The sequence below is a fragment of the Podarcis melisellensis genome (genome assembly GCF_964234715.1).
Source record: "Podarcis melisellensis genome assembly, chromosome: 8".
NCBI lineage: Eukaryota > Metazoa > Chordata > Lepidosauria > Squamata > Lacertidae > Podarcis > Podarcis melisellensis.
In genome coordinates this window covers 10187240-10211301 of record NC_138540.1, presented here as the reverse complement: position 1 = coordinate 10211301, position 24062 = coordinate 10187240, and positions in this window count along the sequence as shown.

Sequence of the window (24062 nt, the reverse complement as noted above, 5' to 3'; positions counted from 1 at the left end):
TTAAGTTGTCGAGGGCTGATTTCCTTTCCTGTGACAAAAAGCCTTCTGTTTCGACCGCCAAACATTTCAGAGGAGCATTTGCAACCGTTTGGCTCCATTTTTGAGTCATTTGCCGAAAGTCAGATTTTTGATGAAATTGTGACCCCGGGGCTTAGGGATTTTTTCAAAAAAATGTTTTTCTGCCGGTTAAGTTGTCGAGGGCTGATTTCTTTTCCTGTGATAAAAAGCCTTCTGTTTCGACCGACAAACATCTCAGGGGAGCGTTTGCAACCGTTTGGCACCATTTTTGAGTCATTTGCCGAAAGTCAGATTTTTGATGAAATTGTGACCCCGGGGCTTAGGGATTTTTTCAAAAAAATATTTTTCTGCCGGTTAAGTTGTCAAGGGCTGATTTCTTTTCCTGTGATAAAAAGCCTTCTGTTTCGACCGCCAAATATCTCAGAGGAGCATTTGCAACCGTTTGGCACCATTTTTGAGTCATTTGCCGAAAGTCAGATTTTTGCTGAAATTGTGACCCCGGGGCTTAGGGATTTTTTCAAAAAAATGTTTTTCTGCCGGTTAAGTTGTCGAGGGCTGATTTCTTTTCCTGTGATAAAAAGCCTTCTGTTTCGACCGACAAACATCTCAGGGGAGCATTTACAACCGTTTGGAACCATTTTTGAGTCATTTGCCGAATGTCAGATTTTTGATGAAATTGTGACCCCGGGGCTTAGGGATTTTTTCAAAAAAATGTTTTTCTGCCAGTTAAGTTGTCGAGGGCTGATTTCCTTTCCTGTGATAAAAAGCCTTCTGTTTTGACCGCCAAACATCTCAGAGGAGCATTTGCAACCGTTTGGAACCATTTTTGAGTCATTTGCCGAAAGTCAGATTTTTGCTGAAATTGTGACCCCGGGGCTTAGGGATTTTTTCAAAAAAATGTTTTTCTGCCGGTTAAGTTGTCGAGGGCTGATTTCTTTTCCTGTGATAAAAAGCCTTCTGTTTCGACCGACAAACATCTCAGGGGAGCATTTACAACCGTTTGGAACCATTTTTGAGTCATTTGCCGAAAGTCAGATTTTTGCTGAAATTGTGACCCCGGGGCTTAGGGATTTTTTCAAAAAAATGTTTTTCTGCCGGTTAAGTTGTCGAGGGCTGATTTCCTTTCCTGTGACAAAAAGCCTTCTGTTTCGACCGCCAAACATTTCAGAGGAGCATTTGCAACCGTTTGGCTCCATTTTTGAGTCATTTGCCGAAAGTCAGATTTTTGATGAAATTGTGACCCCGGGGTTTAGGGATTTTTTCAAAAAAATGTTTTTCTGCCGGTTAAGTTGTCGAGGGCTGATTTCCTTTCCTGTAATCAAAAGCCTTCTGTTTCGACCGCCAAACATCTCAGAGGAGCATTTGCAACCGTTTGGAACCATTTTTGAGTCAATTGACGAAAGTCAGATTTTTGCTGAAATTGTGACCCCGGGGCTTAGGGATTTTTTCAAAAAAATGTTTTTCTGCCGGTTAAGTTGTCGAGGGCTGATTTCCTTTCCTGTGACAAAAAGCCTTCTGTTTCGACCGCCAAACATTTCAGAGGAGCATTTGCAACCGTTTGGCTCCATTTTTGAGTCATTTGCCGAAAGTCAGATTTTTGATGAAATTGTGACCCCGGGGCTTAGGGATTTTTTCAAAAAAATGTTTTTCTGCCGGTTAAGTTGTCGAGGGCTGATTTCTTTTCCTGTGATAAAAAGCCTTCTGTTTCGACCGACAAACATCTCAGGGGAGCGTTTGCAACCGTTTGGCACCATTTTTGAGTCTATTGCCGAAAGTCAGATTTTTGCTGAAATTGTGACCCCGGGGCTTAGGGATTTTTTCAAAAAAATATTTTTCTGCCGGTTAAGTTGTCAAGGGCTGATTTCTTTTCCTGTGATAAAAAGCCTTCTGTTTCGACCGCCAAACATCTCAGAGGAGCATTTGCAACGGTTGGCAGCATTTTTGAGACATTGGCCGAAAGTCAGATTTTTGATGAAATTGTGACCCCGGGGCTTAGGGATTTTTTCAAAAAAATGTTTTTCTGCCGGTTAAGTTGTCGAGGGCTGATTTCTTTTCCTGTGATAAAAAGCCTTCTGTTTCGACCGCCAAACATCTCAGAGGAGCATTTGCAACGGTTGGCAGCATTTTTGAGTCATTTGCCGAAAGTCAGATTTTTGCTGAAATTGTGACCCCGGGGCTTAGGGATTTTTTCAAAAAAATGTTTTTCTGCCGGTTAAGTTGTCGAGGGCTGATATCCTTTCCTGCGATAAAAAGCCTTCTGTTTCGACCGCCAAACATCTCAGAGGAGCATTTGCAACCGTTTGGAACCATTTTTGAGTCAATTGACGAAAGTCAGATTTTTGCTGAAATTGTGACCCCGGGGCTTAGGGATTTTTTCAAAAAAATGTTGTTCTGCCGGTTAAGTTGTCGAGGGCTGATTTCCTTTCCTGTGACAAAAAGCCTTCTGTTTCGACCGCCAAACATTTCAGAGGAGCATTTGCAACCGTTTGGCTCCATTTTTGAGTCATTTGCCGAAAGTCAGATTTTTGATGAAATTGTGACCCCGGGGCTTAGGGATTTTTTCAAAAAAATGTTTTTCTGCCGGTTAAGTTGTCGAGGGCTGATTTCTTTTCCTGTGATAAAAAGCCTTCTGTTTCGACCGACAAACATCTCAGGGGAGCGTTTGCAACCGTTTGGCACCATTTTTGAGTCATTTGCCGAAAGTCAGATTTTTGATGAAATTGTGACCCCGGGGCTTAGGGATTTTTTCAAAAAAATATTTTTCTGCCGGTTAAGTTGTCAAGGGCTGATTTCTTTTCCTGTGATAAAAAGCCTTCTGTTTCGACCGCCAAATATCTCAGAGGAGCATTTGCAACCGTTTGGCACCATTTTTGAGTCATTTGCCGAAAGTCAGATTTTTGCTGAAATTGTGACCCCGGGGCTTAGGGATTTTTTCAAAAAAATGTTTTTCTGCCGGTTAAGTTGTCGAGGGCTGATTTCTTTTCCTGTGATAAAAAGCCTTCTGTTTCGACCGACAAACATCTCAGGGGAGCATTTACAACCGTTTGGAACCATTTTTGAGTCATTTGCCGAATGTCAGATTTTTGATGAAATTGTGACCCCGGGGCTTAGGGATTTTTTCAAAAAAATGTTTTTCTGCCAGTTAAGTTGTCGAGGGCTGATTTCCTTTCCTGTGATAAAAAGCCTTCTGTTTTGACCGCCAAACATCTCAGAGGAGCATTTGCAACCGTTTGGAACCATTTTTGAGTCATTTGCCGAAAGTCAGATTTTTGCTGAAATTGTGACCCCGGGGCTTAGGGATTTTTTCAAAAAAATGTTTTTCTGCCGGTTAAGTTGTCGAGGGCTGATTTCTTTTCCTGTGATAAAAAGCCTTCTGTTTCGACCGACAAACATCTCAGGGGAGCATTTACAACCGTTTGGAACCATTTTTGAGTCATTTGCCGAAAGTCAGATTTTTGCTGAAATTGTGACCCCGGGGCTTAGGGATTTTTTCAAAAAAATGTTTTTCTGCCGGTTAAGTTGTCGAGGGCTGATTTCCTTTCCTGTGACAAAAAGCCTTCTGTTTCGACCGCCAAACATTTCAGAGGAGCATTTGCAACCGTTTGGCTCCATTTTTGAGTCATTTGCCGAAAGTCAGATTTTTGATGAAATTGTGACCCCGGGGTTTAGGGATTTTTTCAAAAAAATGTTTTTCTGCCGGTTAAGTTGTCGAGGGCTGATTTCCTTTCCTGTAATCAAAAGCCTTCTGTTTCGACCGCCAAACATCTCAGAGGAGCATTTGCAACCGTTTGGAACCATTTTTGAGTCAATTGACGAAAGTCAGATTTTTGATGAAATTGTGACCCCGGGGCTTAGGGATTTTTTCAAAAAAATGTTTTTCTGCCGGTTAAGTTGTCGAGGGCTGATTTCCTTTCCTGTGACAAAAAGCCTTCTGTTTCGACCGCCAAACATTTCAGAGGAGCATTTGCAACCGTTTGGCTCCATTTTTGAGTCATTTGCCGAAAGTCAGATTTTTGATGAAATTGTGACCCCGGGGCTTAGGGATTTTTTCAAAAAAATGTTTTTCTGCCGGTTAAGTTGTCGAGGGCTGATTTCTTTTCCTGTGATAAAAAGCCTTCTGTTTCGACCGACAAACATCTCAGGGGAGCGTTTGCAACCGTTTGGCACCATTTTTGAGTCTATTGCCGAAAGTCAGATTTTTGCTGAAATTGTGACCCCGGGGCTTAGGGATTTTTTCAAAAAAATATTTTTCTGCCGGTTAAGTTGTCAAGGGCTGATTTCTTTTCCTGTGATAAAAAGCCTTCTGTTTCGACCGCCAAACATCTCAGAGGAGCATTTGCAACGGTTGGCAGCATTTTTGAGTCATTTGCCGAAAGTCAGATTTTTGATGAAATTGTGACCCCGGGGCTTAGGGATTTTTTCAAAAAAATGTTTTTCTGCCGGTTAAGTTGTCGAGGGCTGATTTCTTTTCCTGTGATAAAAAGCCTTCTGTTTCGACCGCCAAACATCTCAGAGGAGCATTTGCAACGGTTGGCAGCATTTTTGAGTCATTTGCCGAAAGTCAGATTTTTGCTGAAATTGTGACCCCGGGGCTTAGGGATTTTTTCAAAAAAATGTTTTTCTGCCGGTTAAGTTGTCGAGGGCTGATATCCTTTCCTGCGATAAAAAGCCTTCTGTTTCGACCGCCAAACATCTCAGAGGAGCATTTGTAACCGTTGCGCACCATTTTTGAGTCATTTGCCGAAAGTCAGATTTTTGATGAAATTGTGACCCCGGGGCTTAGGGATTTTTTCAAAAAAATGTTTTTCTGCCCGTTAAGTTGTCAAGGGCTGATTTCTTTTCCTGTGATAAAAAGCCTTCTGTTTCGACCGACAAACATCTCAGGGGAGCGTTTACAACCGTTTGGAACCATTTTTGAGTCATTTGCCGAATGTCAGATTTTTGATGAAATTGTGACCCCGGGGCTTAGGGATTTTTTCAAAAAAATGTTTTTCTGCCGGTTAAGTTGTCGAGGGCTGATTTCCTTTCCTGTGACAAAAAGCCTTCTGTTTCGACCGCCAAACATTTCAGAGGAGCATTTGCAACCGTTTGGCTCCATTTTTGAGTCAATTGACGAAAGTCAGATTTTTGATGAAATTGTGACCCCGGGGTTTAGGGATTTTTTCAAAAAAATGTTTTTCTGCCGGTTAAGTTGTCGAGGGCTGATTTCCTTTCCTGTAATCAAAAGCCTTCTGTTTCGACCGCCAAACATCTCAGAGGAGCATTTGCAACCGTTTGGAACCATTTTTGAGTCAATTGACGAAAGTCAGATTTTTGCTGAAATTGTGACCCCGGGGCTTAGGGATTTTTTCAAAAAAATGTTTTTCTGCCGGTTAAGTTGTCGAGGGCTGATTTCCTTTCCTGTGACAAAAAGCCTTCTGTTTCGACCGCCAAACATTTCAGAGGAGCATTTGCAACCGTTTGGCTCCATTTTTGAGTCATTTGCCGAAAGTCAGATTTTTGATGAAATTGTGACCCCGGGGTTTAGGGATTTTTTCAAAAAAATGTTTTTCTGCCGGTTAAGTTGTCGAGGGCTGATTTCCTTTCCTGTAATCAAAAGCCTTCTGTTTCGACCGCCAAACATCTCAGAGGAGCATCTGCAACCGTTTGGAACCATTTTTGAGTCAATTGACGAAAGTCAGATTTTTGCTGAAATTGTGACCCCGGGGCTTAGGGATTTTTTCAAAAAAATGTTTTTCTGCCGGTTAAGTTGTCGAGGGCTGATTTCCTTTCCTGTGACAAAAAGCCTTCTGTTTCGACCGCCAAACATTTCAGAGGAGCATTTGCAACCGTTTGGCTCCATTTTTGAGTCATTTGCCGAAAGTCAGATTTTTGATGAAATTGTGACCCCGGGGCTTAGGGATTTTTTCAAAAAAATGTTTTTCTGCCGGTTAAGTTGTCGAGGGCTGATTTCTTTTCCTGTGATAAAAAGCCTTCTGTTTCGACCGACAAACATCTCAGGGGAGCGTTTGCAACCGTTTGGCACCATTTTTGAGTCTATTGCCGAAAGTCAGATTTTTGCTGAAATTGTGACCCCGGGGCTTAGGGATTTTTTCAAAAAAATATTTTTCTGCCGGTTAAGTTGTCAAGGGCTGATTTCTTTTCCTGTGATAAAAAGCCTTCTGTTTCGACCGCCAAACATCTCAGAGGAGCATTTGCAACGGTTGGCAGCATTTTTGAGTCATTTGCCGAAAGTCAGATTTTTGATGAAATTGTGACCCCGGGGCTTAGGGATTTTTTCAAAAAAATGTTTTTCTGCCGGTTAAGTTGTCGAGGGCTGATTTCTTTTCCTGTGATAAAAAGCCTTCTGTTTCGACCGCCAAACATCTCAGAGGAGCATTTGCAACGGTTGGCAGCATTTTTGAGTCATTTGCCGAAAGTCAGATTTTTGCTGAAATTGTGACCCCGGGGCTTAGGGATTTTTTCAAAAAAATGTTTTTCTGCCGGTTAAGTTGTCGAGGGCTGATATCCTTTCCTGCGATAAAAAGCCTTCTGTTTCGACCGCCAAACATCTCAGAGGAGCATTTGTAACCGTTGCGCACCATTTTTGAGTCATTTGCCGAAAGTCAGATTTTTGATGAAATTGTGACCCCGGGGCTTAGGGATTTTTTCAAAAAAATGTTTTTCTCCCGGTTAAGTTGTCGAGGGCTGATTTCCTTTCCTGTAATCAAAAGCCTTCTGTTTCGACCGCCAAACATCTCAGAGGAGCATTTGCAACCGTTTGGAACCATTTTTGAGTCATTTGCCGAAAGTCAGATTTTTGCTGAAATTGTGACCCCGGGGCTTAGGGATTTTTTCAAAAAAATGTTTTTCTGCCGGTTAAGTTGTCGAGGGCTGATTTCCTTTCCTGTGACAAAAAGCCTTCTGTTTCGACCGCCAAACATTTCAGAGGAGCATTTGCAACCGTTTGGCTCCATTTTTGAGTCATTTGCCGAAAGTCAGATTTTTGATGAAATTGTGACCCCGGGGCTTAGGGATTTTTTCAAAAAAATGTTTTTCTGCCGGTTAAGTTGTCGAGGGCTGATTTCTTTTCCTGTGATAAAAAGCCTTCTGTTTCGACCGACAAACATCTCAGGGGAGCGTTTGCAACCGTTTGGCACCATTTTTGAGTCTATTGACGAAAGTCAGATTTTTGCTGAAATTGTGACCCCGGGGCTTAGGGATTTTTTCAAAAAAATATTTTTCTGCCGGTTAAGTTGTCAAGGGCTGATTTCTTTTCCTGTGATAAAAAGCCTTCTGTTTCGACCGCCAAACATCTCAGAGGAGCATTTGCAACCGTTTGGCAGCATTTTTGAGTCATTTGCCGAAAGTCAGATTTTTGATGAAATTGTAATCCCGGGGCTTAGGGATTTTTTCAAAAAAATGTTTTTCTGCCGGTTAAGTTGTCGAGGGCTGATTTCCTTTCCTGTGACAAAAAGCCTTCTGGTTCGACCGCCAAACATTTCAGAGGAGCATTTGCAACCGTTTGGCTCCATTTTTGAGTCATTTGCCGAAAGTCAGATTTTTGATGAAATTGTGACCCCGGGGCTTAGGGATTTTTTCAAAAAAATGTTTTTCTGCCCGTTAAGTTGTCGAGGGCTGATTTCTTTTCCTGTGATAAAAAGCCTTCTGTTTCGACCGACAAATATCTCAGGGGAGCGTTTGCAACCGTTTGGCAGCATTTTTGAGTCGTTGGCCGAAAGTCAGATTTTTGATGAAATTGTGACCCCGGGGCTTAGGGATTTTTTCAAAAAAATGTTTTTCTGCCGGTTAAGTTGTCGAGGGCTGATTTCTTTTCCTGTGATAAAAAGCCTTCTGTTTCGACCGACAAACATCTCAGGGGAGCGTTTGCAACCGTTTGGCACCATTTTTGAGTCTATTGCCGAAAGTCAGATTTTTGCTGAAATTGTGACCCCGGGGCTTAGGGATTTTTTCAAAAAAATATTTTTCTGCCGGTTAAGTTGTCAAGGGCTGATTTCTTTTCCTGTGATAAAAAGCCTTCTGTTTCGACCGCCAAACATCTCAGAGGAGCATTTGCAACCGTTTGGCAGCATTTTTGAGTCATTTGCCGAAAGTCAGATTTTTGATGAAATTGTGACCCCGGGGCTTAGGGATTTTTTCAAAAAAATGTTTTTCTGCCGGTTAAGTTGTCGAGGGCTGATTTCCTTTCCTGTGACAAAAAGCCTTCTAGTTCGACCGCCAAACATTTCAGAGGAGCATTTGCAACCGTTTGGCTCCATTTTTGAGTCATTTGCCGAAAGTCAGATTTTTGATGAAATTGTGACCCCGGGGCTTAGGGATTTTTTCAAAAAAATATTTTTCTGCCCGTTAAGTTGTCGAGGGCTGATTTCTTTTCCTGTGATAAAAAGCCTTCTGTTTCGACCGACAAATATCTCAGGGGAGCGTTTGCAACCGTTTGGCAGCATTTTTGAGTCGTTTGCCGAAAGTCAGATTTTTGATGAAATTGTGACCCCGGGGCTTAGGGATTTTTTCAAAAAAATGTTTTTCTGCCGGTTAAGTTGTCGAGGGCTAATGTCCTGTCCTGTGATAAAAAGCCTTCTGTTTCGACCGCCAAACATCTCAGAGGAGCATTTGTAACCGTTTGGCACCATTTTTGAGTCAATTGACGAAAGTCAGATTTTTGCTGAAATTGTGACCCCGGGGCTTAGGGATTTTTTCAAAAAAATATTTTTCTGCCGGTTAAGTTGTCAAGGGCTGATTTCTTTTCCTGTGATAAAAAGCCTTCTGTTTCGACCGCCAAATATCTCAGAGGAGCATTTGCAACCGTTTGGCACCATTTTTGAGTCATTTGCCGAAAGTCAGATTTTTGCTGAAATTGTGACCCCGGGGCTTAGGGATTTTTTCAAAAAAATGTTTTTCTGCCGGTTAAGTTGTCGAGGGCTGATTTCTTTTCCTGTGATAAAAAGCCTTCTGTTTCGACCGACAAACACCTCAGGGGAGCATTTACAACCGTTTGGAACCATTTTTGAGTCATTTGCCGAATGTCAGATTTTTGATGAAATTGTGACCCCGGGGCTTACGGATTTTTTGAAAAAAATGTTTTTCTGCCAGTTAAGTTGTTGAGGGCTGATTTCCTTTCCTGTGATAAAAAGCCTTCTGTTTCGACCGCCAAACATCTCAGAGGAGCATTTGCAACCGTTTGGAACCATTTTTGAGTCATTTGCCGAAAGTCAGATTTTTGATGAAATTGTGACCCCGGGGCTTAGGGATTTTTTCAAAAAAATGTTTTTCTGCCGGTTAAGTTGTCGAGGGCTGATTTCCTTTCCTGTGACAAAAAGCCTTCTGTTTCGACCGCCAAACATTTCAGAGGAGCATTTGCAACCGTTTGGCTCCATTTTTGAGTCATTTGCCGAAAGTCAGATTTTTGATGAAATTGTGACCCCGGGGCTTAGGGATTTTTTCAAAAAAATGTTTTTCTGCCGGTTAAGTTGTCGAGGGCTGATTTCTTTTCCTGTGATAAAAAGCCTTCTGTTTCGACCGACAAACATCTCAGGGGAGCGTTTGCAACCGTTTGGCACCATTTTTGAGTCTATTCCCGAAAGTCAGATTTTTGCTGAAATTGTGACCCCGGGGCTTAGGGATTTTTTCAAAAAAATGTTTTTCTGCCGGTTAAGTTGTCGAGGGCTGATTTCCTTTCCTGTGACAAAAAGCCTTCTGTTTCGACCGCCAAACATCTCAGAGGAGCATTTGCAACGGTTGGCAGCATTTTTGAGTCATTTGCCGAAAGTCAGATTTTTGATGAAATTGTGACCCCGGGGCTTAGGGATTTTTTCAAAAAAATGTTTTTCTGCCGGTTAAGTTGTCGAGGGCTGATATCCTTTCCTGCGATAAAAAGCCTTCTGTTTCGACCGCCAAACATCTCAGAGGAGCATTTGTAACCGTTTCGCACCATTTTTGAGTCATTTGCCGAAAGTCAGATTTTTGATGAAATTGTGACCCCGGGGCTTAGGGATTTTTTCAAAAAAATATTTTTCTGCCGGTTAAGTTGTCGAGGGCTGATTTCTTTTCCTGTGATAAAAAGCCTTCTGTTTCGACCGACAAACATCTCAGGCAAGCGTTTACAACCGTTTGGAACCATTTTTGAGTCATTTGCCGAAAGTCAGATTTTTGATGAAATTGTGACCCCGGGGCTTAGGGATTTTTTCAAAAAAATGTTTTTCTGCCGGTTAAGTTGTCGAGGGCTGATTTCCTTTCCTGTGACAAAAAGCCTTCTGTTTCGACCGCCAAACATTTCAGAGGAGCATTTGCAACCGTTTGGCTCCATTTTTGAGTCATTTGCCGAAAGTCAGATTTTTGATGAAATTGTGACCCCGGGGTTTAGGGATTTTTTCAAAAAAATGTTTTTCTGCCCGTTAAGTTGTCGAGGGCTGATTTCTTTTCCTGTGATAAAAAGCCTTCTGTTTCGACCGCCAAACATTTCAGGGGAGCGTTTGCAACCGTTTGGCTCCATTTTTGAGTCATTTGCAGAAAGTCAGATTTTTGATGAAATTGTGACCCCGGGGCTTAGGGATTTTTTCAAAAAAATGTTTTTCTGCCGGTTAAGTTGTCGAGGGCTGATTTCTTTTCCTGTGATAAAAAGCCTTCTGTTTCGACCGCCAAACATCTCAGGGGAGCGTTTGCAACCGTTTGGCACCATTTTTGAGTCAATTGACGAAAGTCAGATTTTTGCTGAAATTGTGACCCCGGGGCTTAGGGATTTTTTCAAAAGAATATTTTTCTGCCGGTTAAGTTGTCAAGGGCTGATTTCTTTTCCTGTGATAAAAAGCCTTCTGTTTCGACAGCCAAACATCTCAGAGGAGCATTTGCAACCGTTTGGCAGCATTTTTGAGTCATTTGCCGAAAGTCAGATTTTTGATGAAATTGTGACCCCGGGGCTTAGGGATTTTTTCAAAAAAATGTTTTTCTGCCGGTTAAGTTGTAGAGGGCTGATTTCCTTTCCTGTGACAAAAAGCCTTCTGTTTCGACCGCCAAACATTTCAGAGGAGCATTTGCAACCGTTTGGCTCCATTTTTGAGTCATTTGCCGAAAGTCAGATTTTTGATGAAATTGTGACCCCGGGGCTTAGGGATTTTTTCAAAAAAATGTTTTTCTGCCCGTTAAGTTGTCGAGGGCTGATTTCTTTTCCTGTGATAAAAAGCCTTCTGTTTCGACCGACAAATATCTCAGGGGAGCGTTTGCAACCGTTTGGCAGCATTTTTGAGTCGTTTGCCGAAAGTCAGATTTTTGATGAAATTGTGACCCCGGGGCTTAGGGATTTTTTCAAAAAAATGTTTTTCTGCCGGTTAAGTTGTCGAGGGCTGATGTCCTTTCCTGTGATAAAAAGCCTTCTGTTTCGGCCGCCAAACATCTCAGACGAGCATTTGTAACCGTTTGGCACCATTTTTGAGTCAATTGACGAAAGTCAGATTTTTGCTGAAATTGTGACCCCGGGGCTTAGGGATTTTTTCAAAAAAATATTTTTCTGCCGGTTAAGTTGTCAAGGGATGGTTTCCTTTCCTGTGATAAAAAGCCTTCTGTTTCGACCGCCAAACATCTCAGAGGAGCATTTGCAACCGTTTGGCACCATTTTTGAGTCAATTGACGAAAGTCAGATTTTTGCTGAAATTGTGACCCCGGGGCTTAGGGATTTTTTCAAAAAAATATTTTTCTGCCGGTTAAGTTGTCAAGGGCTGATTTCTTTTCCTGTGATAAAAAGCCTTCTGTTTCGACCGCCAAATATCTCAGAGGAGCATTTGCAACCGTTTGGCACCATTTTTGAGTCATTTGCCGAAAGTCAGATTTTTGATGAAATTGTGACCCTGGGGCTTAGGGATTTTTTCAAAAAAATGTTTTTCTCCCGGTTAAGTTGTCGAGGGCTGATTTCCTTTCCTGTAATCAAAAGCCTTCTGTTTCGACCGCCAAACATCTCAGAGGAGCATTTGCAACCGTTTGGAACCATTTTTGAGCCATTTGCCGAAAGTCAGATTTTTGCTGAAATTGTGACCCCGGGGCTTAGGGATTTTTTCAAAAAAATGTTTTTCTGCCGGTTAAGTTGTCGAGGGCTGATTTCCTTTCCTGTGACAAAAAGCCTTCTGTTTCGACCGCCAAACATTTCAGAGGAGCATTTGCAACCGTTTGGCACCATTTTTGAGTCATTTGCCGAAAGTCAGATTTTTGCTGAAATTGTGACCCCGGGGCTTAGGGATTTTTTCAAAAAAATGTTTTTCTGCCGGTTAAGTTGTCGAGGGCTGATTTCTTTTCCTGTGATAAAAAGCCTTCTGTTTCGACCGACAAACATCTCAGGGGAGCATTTACAACCGTTTGGAACCATTTTTGAGTCATTTGCCGAATGTCAGATTTTTGATGAAATTGTGACCCTGGGGCTTAGGGATTTTTTCAAAAAAATGTTTTTCTCCCGGTTAAGTTGTCGAGGGCTGATTTCCTTTCCTGTAATCAAAAGCCTTCTGTTTCGACCGCCAAACATCTCAGAGGAGCATTTGCAACCGTTTGGAACCATTTTTGAGTCATTTGCCGAAAGTCAGATTTTTGCTGAAATTGTGACCCCGGGGCTTAGGGATTTTTTCAAAAAAATGTTTTTCTGCCGGTTAAGTTGTCGAGGGCTGATTTCCTTTCCTGTGACAAAAAGCCTTCTGTTTCGACCGCCAAACATTTCAGAGGAGCATTTGCAACCGTTTGGCTCCATTTTTGAGTCATTTGCCGAAAGTCAGATTTTTGATGAAATTGTGACCCCGGGGCTTAGGGATTTTTTCAAAAGAATATTTTTCTGCCGGTTAAGTTGTCAAGGGCTGATTTCTTTTCCTGTGATAAAAAGCCTTCTGTTTCGACCGCCAAACATCTCAGAGGAGCATTTGCAACCGTTTGGCAGCATTTTTGAGTCATTTGCCGAAAGTCAGATTTTTGATGAAATTGTGACCCCGGGGCTTAGGGATTTTTTCAAAAAAATGTTTTTCTGCCGGTTAAGTTGTCGAGGGCTGATTTCCTTTCCTGTGACAAAAAGCCTTCTGTTTCGACCGCCAAACATTTCAGAGGAGCATTTGCAACCGTTTGGCTCCATTTTTGAGTCATTTGCCGAAAGTCAGATTTTTGATGAAATTGTGACCCCGGGGCTTAGGGATTTTTTCAAAAAAATGTTTTTCTGCCCGTTAAGTTGTCGAGGGCTAATGTCCTTTCCTGTGATAAAAAGCCTTCTGTTTCGACCGCCAAACATCTCAGAGGAGCATTTGTAACCGTTTGGCACCATTTTTGAGTCAATTGACGAAAGTCAGATTTTTGCTGAAATTGTGACCCCGGGGCTTAGGGATTTTTTCAAAAAAATATTTTTCTGCCGGTTAAGTTGTCAAGGGCTGATTTCTTTTCCTGTGATAAAAAGCCTTCTGTTTCGACCGCCAAATATCTCAGAGGAGCATTTGCAACCGTTTGGCACCATTTTTGAGTCATTTGCCGAAAGTCAAATTTTTGCTGAAATTGTGACCCCGGGGCTTAGGGATTTTTTCAAAAAAATGTTTTTCTGCCGGTTAAGTTGTCGAGGGCTGATATCCTTTCCTGCGATAAAAAGCCTTCTGTTTCGACCGCCAAACATCTCAGAGGAGCATTTGTAACCGTTTCGCACCATTTTTGAGTCATTTGCCGAAAGTCAGATTTTTGATGAAATTGTGACCCCGGGGCTTAGGGATTTTTTCAAAGAAATGTTTTTCTGCCGGTTAAGTTGTCGAGGGCTGATTTCTTTTCCTGTGATAAAAAGCCTTCTGTTTCGACCGACAAACATCTCAGGGGAGCGTTTACAACCGTTTGTAACCATTTTTGAGTCATTTGCCGAATGTCAGATTTTTGATGGAATTGTGACCCCGGGGCTTAGGGATTTTTTCAAAAAAATGTTTTTCTGCCTGTTAAGTTGTCGAGGGCTGATTTCCTTTCCTGTGACAAAAAGCCTTCTGTTTCGACCGCCAAACATTTCAGAGGAGCATTTGCAACCTTTTGGCTCCATTTTTGAGTCAATTGACGAAAGTCAGATTTTTGCTGAAATTGTGACCCCGGGGCTTAGGGATTTTTTCAAAAAAATATTTTTCTGCCGGTTAAGTTGTCAAGGGCTGATTTCTTTTCCTGTGATAAAAAGCCTTCTGTTTCGACCGCCAAATATCTCAGAGGAGCATTTGCAACCGTTTGGCACCATTTTTGAGTCATTTGCCGAAAGTCAGATTTTTGCTGAAATTGTGACCCCGGGGCTTAGGGATTTTTTCAAAAAAATGTTTTTCTGCCGGTTAAGTTGTCGAGGGCTGATTTCCTTTCCTGTGACAAAAAGCCTTCTGTTTCGACCGCCAAACATCTCAGAGGAGCATTTGCAACGGTTGGCAGCATTTTTGAGTCATTTGCCGAAAGTCAGATTTTTGATGAAATTGTGACCCCGGGGCTTAGGGATTTTTTCAAAAAAATGTTTTTCTGCCGGTTAAGTTGTCGAGGGCTGATATCCTTTCCTGCGATAAAAAGCCTTCTGTTTCGACCGCCAAACATCTCAGAGGAGCATTTGTAACCGTTTCGCACCATTTTTGAGTCATTTGCCGAAAGTCAGATTTTTGATGAAATTGTGACCCCGGGGCTTAGGGATTTTTTCAAAAAAATGTTTTTCTCCCGGTTAAGTTGTCGAGGGCTGATTTCCTTTCCTGTAATCAAAAGCCTTCTGTTTCGACCGCCAAACATCTCAGAGGAGCATTTGCAACCGTTTGGAACCATTTTTGAGTCATTTGCCGAAAGTCAGATTTTTGCTGAAATTGTGACCCCGGGGCTTAGGGATTTTTTCAAAAAAATGTTTTTCTGCCGGTTAAGTTGTCGAGGGCTGATTTCCTTTCCTGTGACGAAAAGCCTTCTGTTTCGACCGCCAAACATTTCAGAGGAGCATTTGCAACCGTTTGGCTCCATTTTTGAGTCATTTGCCGAAAGTCAGATTTTTGATGAAATTGTGACCCCGGGGCTTAGGGATTTTTTCAAAAGAATATTTTTCTGCCGGTTAAGTTGTCAAGGGCTGATTTCTTTTCCTGTGATAAAAAGCCTTCTGTTTCGACCGCCAAACATCTCAGAGGAGCATTTGCAACCGTTTGGCAGCATTTTTGAGTCATTTGCCGAAAGTCAGATTTTTGATGAAATTGTGACCCCGGGGCTTAGGGATTTTTTCAAAAAAATGTTTTTCTGCCGGTTAAGTTGTCGAGGGCTGATTTCCTTTCCTGTGACAAAAAGCCTTCTGTTTCGACCGCCAAACATTTCAGAGGAGCATTTGCAACCGTTTGGCTCCATTTTTGAGTCATTTGCCGAAAGTCAGATTTTTGATGAAATTGTGACCCCGGGGCTTAGGGATTTTTTCAAAAAAATGTTTTTCTGCCCGTTAAGTTGTCGAGGGCTGATTTCTTTTCCTGTGATAAAAAGCCTTCTGTTTCGACCGACAAATATCTCAGGGGAGCGTTTGCAACCGTTTGGCAGCATTTTTGAGTCGTTTGCCGAAAGTCAGATTTTTGATGAAATTGTGACCCCGGGGCTTAGGGATTTTTTCAAAAAAATGTTTTTCTGCCGGTTAAGTTGTCGAGGGCTAATGTCCTTTCCTGTGATAAAAAGCCTTCTGTTTCGACCGCCAAATATCTCAGAGGAGCATTTGCAACCGTTTGGCACCATTTTTGAGTCATTTGCCGAAAGTCAGATTTTTGCTGAAATTGTGACCCCGGGGCTTAGGGATTTTTTCAAAAAAATGTTTTTCTGCCGGTTAAGTTGTCGAGGGCTGATTTCTTTTCCTGTGATAAAAAGCCTTCTGTTTCGACCGACAAACATCTCAGGGGAGCATTTACAACCGTTTGGAACCATTTTTGAGTCATTTGCCGAATGTCAGATTTTTGATGAAATTGTGACCCCGGGGCTTAGGGATTTTTTCAAAAAAATGTTTTTCTGCCAGTTAAGTTGTCGAGGGCTGATTTCCTTTCCTTTGATAAAAAGCCTTCTGTTTTGACCGCCAAACATCTCAGAGGAGCATTTGCAACCGTTTGGAACCATTTTTGAGTCATTTGCCGAAAGTCAGATTTTTGCTGAAATTGTGACCCCGGGGCTTAGGGATTTTTTCAAAAAAATGTTTTTCTGCCGGTTAAGTTGTCGAGGGCTGATTTCTTTTCCTGTGATAAAAAGCCTTCTGTTTCGACCGACAAACATCTCAGGGGAGCATTTACAACCGTTTGGAAACATTTTTGAGTCATTTGCCGAAAGTCAGATTTTTGCTGAAATTGTGACCCCGGGGCTTAGGGATTTTTTCAAAAAAATGTTTTTCTGCCGGTTAAGTTGTCGAGGGCTGATTTCCTTTCCTGTGACAAAAAGCCTTCTGTTTCGACCGCCAAACATTTCAGAGGAGCATTTGCAACCGTTTGGCTCCATTTTTGAGTCATTTGCCGAAAGTCAGATTTTTGATGAAATTGTGACCCCGGGGCTTAGGGATTTTTTTCAAAAAAATGTTTTTCTGCCGGTTAAGTTGTCGAGGGCTGATTTCCTTTCCTGTAATCAAAAGCCTTCTGTTTCGACCGCCAAACATCTCAGAGGAGCATTTGCAACCGTTTGGAACCATTTTTGAGTCAATTGACGAAAGTCAGATTTTTGCTGAAATTGTGACCCCGGGGCTTAGGGATTTTTTCAAAAAAATGTTGTTCTGCCGGTTAAGTTGTCGAGGGCTGATTTCCTTTCCTGTGACAAAAAGCCTTCTGTTTCGACCGCCAAACATTTCAGAGGAGCATTTGCAACCGTTTGGCTCCATTTTTGAGTCATTTGCCGAAAGTCAGATTTTTGATGAAATTGTGACCCCGGGGCTTAGGGATTTTTTCAAAAAAATGTTTTTCTGCCGGTTAAGTTGTCGAGGGCTGATTTCTTTTCCTGTGATAAAAAGCCTTCTGTTTCGACCGACAAACATCTCAGGGGAGCGTTTGCAACCGTTTGGCACCATTTTTGAGTCATTTGCCGAAAGTCAGATTTTTGATGAAATTGTGACCCCGGGGCTTAGGGATTTTTTCAAAAAAATATTTTTCTGCCGGTTAAGTTGTCAAGGGCTGATTTCTTTTCCTGTGATAAAAAGCCTTCTGTTTCGACCGCCAAATATCTCAGAGGAGCATTTGCAACCGTTTGGCACCATTTTTGAGTCATTTGCCGAAAGTCAGATTTTTGCTGAAATTGTGACCCCGGGGCTTAGGGATTTTTTCAAAAAAATGTTTTTCTGCCGGTTAAGTTGTCGAGGGCTGATTTCTTTTCCTGTGATAAAAAGCCTTCTGTTTCGACCGACAAACATCTCAGGGGAGCATTTACAACCGTTTGGAACCATTTTTGAGTCATTTGCCGAATGTCAGATTTTTGATGAAATTGTGACCCCGGGGCTTAGGGATTTTTTCAAAAAAATGTTTTTCTGCCAGTTAAGTTGTCGAGGGCTGATTTCCTTTCCTTTGATAAAAAGCCTTCTGTTTTGACCGCCAAACATCTCAGAGGAGCATTTGCAACCGTTTGGAACCATTTTTGAGTCATTTGCCGAAAGTCAGATTTTTGCTGAAATTGTGACCCCGGGGCTTAGGGATTTTTTCAAAAAAATGTTTTTCTGCCGGTTAAGTTGTCGAGGGCTGATTTCTTTTCCTGTGATAAAAAGCCTTCTGTTTCGACCGACAAACATCTCAGGGGAGCATTTACAACCGTTTGGAAACATTTTTGAGTCATTTGCCGAAAGTCAGATTTTTGCTGAAATTGTGACCCCGGGGCTTAGGGATTTTTTCAAAAAAATGTTTTTCTGCCGGTTAAGTTGTCGAGGGCTGATTTCCTTTCCTGTGACAAAAAGCCTTCTGTTTCGACCGCCAAACATTTCAGAGGAGCATTTGCAACCGTTTGGCTCCATTTTTGAGTCATTTGCCGAAAGTCAGATTTTTGATGAAATTGTGACCCCGGGGCTTAGGGATTTTTTTCAAAAAAATGTTTTTCTGCCGGTTAAGTTGTCGAGGGCTGATTTCCTTTCCTGTAATCAAAAGCCTTCTGTTTCGACCGCCAAACATCTCAGAGGAGCATTTGCAACCGTTTGGAACCATTTTTGAGTCAATTGACGAAAGTCAGATTTTTGCTGAAATTGTGACCCCGGGGCTTAGGGATTTTTTCAAAAAAATGTTGTTCTGCCGGTTAAGTTGTCGAGGGCTGATTTCCTTTCCTGTGACAAAAAGCCTTCTGTTTCGACCGCCAAACATTTCAGAGGAGCATTTGCAACCGTTTGGCTCCATTTTTGAGTCATTTGCCGAAAGTCAGATTTTTGATGAAATTGTGACCCCGGGGCTTAGGGATTTTTTCAAAAAAATGTTTTTCTGCCGGTTAAGTTGTCGAGGGCTGATTTCTTTTCCTGTGATAAAAAGCCTTCTGTTTCGACCGACAAACATCTCAGGGGAGCGTTTGCAACCGTTTGGCACCATTTTTGAGTCATTTGCCGAAAGTCAGATTTTTGATGAAATTGTGACCCCGGGGCTTAGGGATTTTTTCAAAAAAATATTTTTCTGCCGGTTAAGTTGTCAAGGGCTGATTTCTTTTCCTGTGATAAAAAGCCTTCTGTTTCGACCGCCAAATATCTCAGAGGAGCATTTGCAACCGTTTGGCACCATTTTTGAGTCATTTGCCGAAAGTCAGATTTTTGCTGAAATTGTGACCCCGGGGCTTAGGGATTTTTTCAAAAAAATGTTTTTCTGCCGGTTAAGTTGTCGAGGGCTGATTTCTTTTCCTGTGATAAAAAGCCTTCTGTTTCGACCGACAAACATCTCAGGGGAGCATTTACAACCGTTTGGAACCATTTTTGAGTCATTTGCCGAATGTCAGATTTTTGATGAAATTGTGACCCCGGGGCTTAGGGATTTTTTCAAAAAAATGTTTTTCTGCCAGTTAAGTTGTCGAGGGCTGATTTCCTTTCCTGTGATAAAAAGCCTTCTGTTTTGACCGCCAAACATCTCAGAGGAGCATTTGCAACCGTTTGGAACCATTTTTGAGTCATTTGCCGAAAGTCAGATTTTTGCTGAAATTGTGACCCCGGGGCTTAGGGATTTTTTCAAAAAAATGTTTTTCTGCCGGTTAAGTTGTCGAGGGCTGATTTCTTTTCCTGTGATAAAAAGCCTTCTGTTTCGACCGACAAACATCTCAGGGGAGCATTTACAACCGTTTGGAACCATTTTTGAGTCATTTGCCGAAAGTCAGATTTTTGCTGAAATTGTGACCCCGGGGCTTAGGGATTTTTTCAAAAAAATGTTTTTCTGCCGGTTAAGTTGTCGAGGGCTGATTTCCTTTCCTGTGACAAAAAGCCTTCTGTTTCGACCGCCAAACATTTCAGAGGAGCATTTGCAACCGTTTGGCTCCATTTTTGAGTCATTTGCCGAAAGTCAGATTTTTGATGAAATTGTGACCCCGGGGTTTAGGGATTTTTTCAAAAAAATGTTTTTCTGCCGGTTAAGTTGTCGAGGGCTGATTTCCTTTCCTGTAATCAAAAGCCTTCTGTTTCGACCGCCAAACATCTCAGAGGAGCATTTGCAACCGTTTGGAACCATTTTTGAGTCAATTGACGAAAGTCAGATTTTTGCTGAAATTGTGACCCCGGGGCTTAGGGATTTTTTCAAAAAAATGTTTTTCTGCCGGTTAAGTTGTCGAGGGCTGATTTCCTTTCCTGTGACAAAAAGCCTTCTGTTTCGACCGCCAAACATTTCAGAGGAGCATTTGCAACCGTTTGGCTCCATTTTTGAGTCATTTGCCGAAAGTCAGATTTTTGATGAAATTGTGACCCCGGGGCTTAGGGATTTTTTCAAAAAAATGTTTTTCTGCCGGTTAAGTTGTCGAGGGCTGATTTCTTTTCCTGTGATAAAAAGCCTTCTGTTTCGACCGACAAACATCTCAGGGGAGCGTTTGCAACCGTTTGGCACCATTTTTGAGTCTATTGCCGAAAGTCAGATTTTTGCTGAAATTGTGACCCCGGGGCTTAGGGATTTTTTCAAAAAAATATTTTTCTGCCGGTTAAGTTGTCAAGGGCTGATTTCTTTTCCTGTGATAAAAAGCCTTCTGTTTCGACCGCCAAACATCTCAGAGGAGCATTTGCAACGGTTGGCAGCATTTTTGAGTCATTTGCCGAAAGTCAGATTTTTGATGAAATTGTGACCCCGGGGCTTAGGGATTTTTTCAAAAAAATGTTTTTCTGCCGGTTAAGTTGTCGAGGGCTGATTTCTTTTCCTGTGATAAAAAGCCTTCTGTTTCGACCGCCAAACATCTCAGAGGAGCATTTGCAACGGTTGGCAGCATTTTTGAGTCATTTGCCGAAAGTCAGATTTTTGCTGAAATTGTGACCCCGGGGCTTAGGGATTTTTTCAAAAAAATGTTTTTCTGCCGGTTAAGTTGTCGAGGGCTGATATCCTTTCCTGCGATAAAAAGCCTTCTGTTTCGACCGCCAAACATCTCAGAGGAGCATTTGTAACCGTTGCGCACCATTTTTGAGTCATTTGCCGAAAGTCAGATTTTTGATGAAATTGTGACCCCGGGGCTTAGGGATTTTTTCAAAAAAATGTTTTTCTGCCCGTTAAGTTGTCGAGGGCTGATTTCTTTTCCTGTGATAAAAAGCCTTCTGTTTCGACCGACAAACATCTCAGGGGAGCGTTTACAACCGTTTGGAACCATTTTTGAGTCATTTGCCGAATGTCAGATTTTTGATGAAATTGTGACCCCGGGGCTTAGGGATTTTTTCAAAAAAATGTTTTTCTGCCGGTTAAGTTGTCGAGGGCTGATTTCCTTTCCTGTGACAAAAAGCCTTCTGTTTCGACCGCCAAACATTTCAGAGGAGCATTTGCAACCGTTTGGCTCCATTTTTGAGTCATTTGCCGAAAGTCAGATTTTTGATGAAATTGTGACCCCGGGGTTTAGGGATTTTTTCAAAAAAATGTTTTTCTGCCGGTTAAGTTGTCGAGGGCTGATTTCCTTTCCTGTAATCAAAAGCCTTCTGTTTCGACCGCCAAACATCTCAGAGGAGCATTTGCAACCGTTTGGAACCATTTTTGAGTCAATTGACGAAAGTCAGATTTTTGCTGAAATTGTGACCCCGGGGCTTAGGGATTTTTTCAAAAAAATGTTTTTCTGCCGGTTAAGTTGTCGAGGGCTGATTTCCTTTCCTGTGACAAAAAGCCTTCTGTTTCGACCGCCAAACATTTCAGAGGAGCATTTGCAACCGTTTGGCTCCATTTTTGAGTCATTTGCCGAAAGTCAGATTTTTGATGAAATTGTGACCCCGGGGTTTAGGGATTTTTTCAAAAAAATGTTTTTCTGCCGGTTAAGTTGTCGAGGGCTGATTTCCTTTCCTGTAATCAAAAGCCTTCTGTTTCGACCGCCAAACATCTCAGAGGAGCATTTGCAACCGTTTGGAACCATTTTTGAGTCAATTGACGAAAGTCAGATTTTTGCTGAAATTGTGACCCCGGGGCTTAGGGATTTTTTCAAAAAAATGTTTTTCTGCCGGTTAAGTTGTCGAGGGCTGATTTCCTTTCCTGTGACAAAAAGCCTTCTGTTTCGACCGCCAAACATTTCAGAGGAGCATTTGCAACCGTTTGGCTCCATTTTTGAGTCATTTGCCGAAAGTCAGATTTTTGATGAAATTGTGACCCCGGGGCTTAGGGATTTTTTCAAAAAAATGTTTTTCTGCCGGTTAAGTTGTCGAGGGCTGATTTCTTTTCCTGTGATAAAAAGCCTTCTGTTTCGACCGACAAACATCTCAGGGGAGCGTTTGCAACCGTTTGGCACCATTTTTGAGTCTATTGCCGAAAGTCAGATTTTTGCTGAAATTGTGACCCCGGGGCTTAGGGATTTTTTCAAAAAAATATTTTTCTGCCGGTTAAGTTGTCAAGGGCTGATTTCTTTTCCTGTGATAAAAAGCCTTCTGTTTCGACCGCCAAACATCTCAGAGGAGCATTTGCAACGGTTGGCAGCATTTTTGAGTCATTTGCCGAAAGTCAGATTTTTGATGAAATTGTGACCCCGGGGCTTAGGGATTTTTTCAAAAAAATGTTTTTCTGCCGGTTAAGTTGTCGAGGGCTGATTTCTTTTCCTGTGATAAAAAGCCTTCTGTTTCGACCGCCAAACATCTCAGAGGAGCATTTGCAACGGTTGGCAGCATTTTTGAGTCATTTGCCGAAAGTCAGATTTTTGCTGAAATTGTGACCCCGGGGCTTAGGGATTTTTTCAAAAAAATGTTTTTCTGCCGGTTAAGTTGTCGAGGGCTGATATCCTTTCCTGCGATAAAAAGCCTTCTGTTTCGACCGCCAAACATCTCAGAGGAGCATTTGTAACCGTTGCGCACCATTTTTGAGTCATTTGCCGAAAGTCAGATTTTTGATGAAATTGTGACCCCGGGGCTTAGGGATTTTTTCAAAAAAATGTTTTTCTGCCGGTTAAGTTGTCGAGGGCTGATTTCCTTTCCTGTAATCAAAAGCCTTCTGTTTCGACCGCCAAACATCTCAGAGGAGCATTTGCAACCGTTTGGAACCATTTTTGAGTCAATTGACGAAAGTCAGATTTTTGCTGAAATTGTGACCCCGGGGCTTAGGGATTTTTTCAAAAAAATGTTTTTCTGCCGGTTAAGTTGTCGAGGGCTGATTTCCTTTCCTGTGACAAAAAGCCTTCTGTTTCGACCGCCAAACATTTCAGAGGAGCATTTGCAACCGTTTGGCTCCATTTTTGAGTCATTTGCCGAAAGTCAGATTTTTGATGAAATTGTGACCCCGGGGTTTAGGGATTTTTTCAAAAAAATGTTTTTCTGCCGGTTAAGTTGTCGAGGGCTGATTTCCTTTCCTGTAATCAAAAGCCTTCTGTTTCGACCGCCAAACATCTCAGAGGAGCATTTGCAACCGTTTGGAACCATTTTTGAGTCAATTGACGAAAGTCAGATTTTTGCTGAAATTGTGACCCCGGGGCTTAGGGATTTTTTCAAAAAAATGTTTTTCTGCCGGTTAAGTTGTCGAGGGCTGATTTCCTTTCCTGTGACAAAAAGCCTTCTGTTTCGACCGCCAAACATTTCAGAGGAGCATTTGCAACCGTTTGGCTCCATTTTTGAGTCATTTGCCGAAAGTCAGATTTTTGATGAAATTGTGACCCCGGGGCTTAGGGATTTTTTCAAAAAAATGTTTTTCTGCCGGTTAAGTTGTCGAGGGCTGATTTCTTTTCCTGTGATAAAAAGCCTTCTGTTTCGACCGACAAACATCTCAGGGGAGCGTTTGCAACCGTTTGGCACCATTTTTGAGTCTATTGCCGAAAGTCAGATTTTTGCTGAAATTGTGACCCCGGGGCTTAGGGATTTTTTCAAAAAAATATTTTTCTGCCGGTTAAGTTGTCAAGGGCTGATTTCTTTTCCTGTGATAAAAAGCCTTCTGTTTCGACCGCCAAACATCTCAGAGGAGCATTTGCAACGGTTGGCAGCATTTTTGAGTCATTTGCCGAAAGTCAGATTTTTGATGAAATTGTGACCCCGGGGCTTAGGGATTTTTTCAAAAAAATGTTTTTCTGCCGGTTAAGTTGTCGAGGGCTGATTTCTTTTCCTGTGATAAAAAGCCTTCTGTTTCGACCGCCAAACATCTCAGAGGAGCATTTGCAACGGTTGGCAGCATTTTTGAGTCATTTGCCGAAAGTCAGATTTTTGCTGAAATTGTGACCCCGGGGCTTAGGGATTTTTTCAAAAAAATGTTTTTCTGCCGGTTAAGTTGTCGAGGGCTGATATCCTTTCCTGCGATAAAAAGCCTTCTGTTTCGACCGCCAAACATCTCAGAGGAGCATTTGTAACCGTTGCGCACCATTTTTGAGTCATTTGCCGAAAGTCAGATTTTTGATGAAATTGTGACCCCGGGGCTTAGGGATTTTTTCAAAAAAATGTTTTTCTCCCGGTTAAGTTGTCGAGGGCTGATTTCCTTTCCTGTAATCAAAAGCCTTCTGTTTCGACCGCCAAACATCTCAGAGGAGCATTT